Below are 1,921 nucleotides of genomic sequence, written 5' to 3'. Positions count from 1 at the left end.
AAAAAAAAAAAAAAAAAAAAAGGCAGTATGTGAAAGGGAATGAATGCAAATCATGACAACCGTTGGTGATACCTCTTTATTTCAACCCCTCTCCCATCCCCCCCCCCGTTTCAGTGGCTACTACCACTTCTCATACCACTGATTCCCCTTGCTGCTGATTTCTGCCAGGGAGGGAAATCAGTGGCAGAAAAAGAAATGGTGGCTTAAGGAAGTGGCTGATGTTGTGGTGGGTTGTAAGCCCATAAAGTGCGGGAAATACTGAGCTAGTCATAACCCAGAGCACTGTCTAGCCCTCTTCTTCAAGATGCAGGTTCAAATCCTCTCTAGGACCTAAAAACCTGGATTTCACTCCTTGGGCAGGTACCCTTGCCACTAGACTATTGGGTTAAAATGTGGGAGGTTTGTCATTTGTTCTACTTCCAGCAGGTACACACATACCTAGGCAAACCTATTCCACAGTAGTATAACTTTGGCTGGGCACGTGAGTTACAAACACTTAGAGAGGGTGTCAGAATGACAGCTCCCCAGGGAAACCATGCAGTTGTGACAGCAGGAGCCCCACATCACAGATATTGCAACAGCAGCTGGGTGCAGGGACTCCATGCCACTGGTATAGAATCATATAAAATCTGGGTTAGAAGAGACCTCAGGAGGTCATCTAGTCCAGCCCCCTGCTCAAAGCAGGACCATGCCCTATTATATCATCCCAGCAACAGCAATAGCCAGGGACAGACTGATCGCTCCATGACAACAGCAGCTTGGGACTTTGAGATTCCTGGGCAGGTATCATTAACCCTGCCTCCTCCCCACTCCCTCACTCCCCCCACCCACAAGGATTTAGCCTAGGTCTTATCCAAACTCTCCCCTCTGTCCCGCAGGGTTTTTTTTAACCCAGGGCTTGCCATCCCTCTTTTTCTTCTCCCCCAACAGAGTTTTGCCCAAAGTGCAAAACTTGCTAATTACACCTTTGCTGTTTCATCACAGATGGAAATAGAATTCCAGTTATGCATACAAAAATGTGCACTTATATGGCTACATACATCCTGCTTGCGTCACCTAAAAATGAAATTGGATTAAACTATAGAATAGTAGCTACACACATTTTAAAACAAATGCTTGAGAATCATTGACCTGCCAAGGCTTTGTAAGAGGGGAAAACAGAACAATATGGACTAGAATTGTTACTCAAAATTTAGGTTTTATAATTCAAAAGTTCAGAATTTCATGTTTCCTTCACAAGAGCTGATGGCAATACAAAGCACGCACAGTAATGCATGGAAGAAAAGGACATTGTCCTGTCATCAACTGAGGGGAAATATGTACTCAACATCAATTTTCAAGTGTACATGTAGAGAATGTCGGCTGTTTATACATGTGCTAGCGGGGAGGAAGTGGGAGGGGGATGTTTTAATTAGAGTGGTTCCTGGACAGCTGCTCTAATTAAAATGGCTCACAATCATACATATTGAGCCCCTACACACTTTAAAATGGCCATGAGATGCTTTATCTTAAGCTCATTTGATGAGGTTTAAATAACGTGCCCCTGCAGCCATTTTAAAATGTGCAGGGGCTTAAGACACGTGATGGTGAGGCAATGCTGGGCCGTTCTAATTAGAATGCAGGGCAGTCTCTATTAATTGAGTCTGCTCTAGTGTGTTCTAATTAGAACACTAACAAGTACACGAATAGGCAGCCATAGATTCCATTCCTTAAACATTTAAATTATTACATTCTTTACAGTTCACACTATCTTGAAATTCTGTGGTGAAGTGTTGAATGGCACTGAGAATAAAAACTATTTTTTTATTAGTTGAATAAAAGGGAAAGGAATTTTTTCAGATTTTTAACAACAATGGAGTAAATTGTTCTCTTTTTAAATAGATGCCTTATTGTTTTGTAAAATCAGTTTGGTTCCCCCCCC

The 1,921-nt window shown here is 42.4% G+C and overlaps 1 protein-coding gene across 2 annotated transcripts in view; it reads left to right on the top strand.

Annotated features, from left to right (window-relative positions):
- The window catches only part of TTBK2 (tau tubulin kinase 2), a 220,708-nt gene that overhangs the window by 150,378 nt on the left and 68,409 nt on the right, over window positions 1-1,921 (top strand). The gene's annotated exons all lie outside the window — the stretch shown is intronic.

The sequence above is a fragment of the Gavialis gangeticus genome, unplaced genomic scaffold, assembly GCF_001723915.1.
Source record: "Gavialis gangeticus isolate Ggan-Ray unplaced genomic scaffold, GavGan_comp1, whole genome shotgun sequence".
Lineage (NCBI taxonomy): Eukaryota > Metazoa > Chordata > Crocodylia > Gavialidae > Gavialis > Gavialis gangeticus.
Note: the sequence above shows the minus strand (reverse complement) of the source record. Positions and strands in the feature narration are given on the sequence as shown.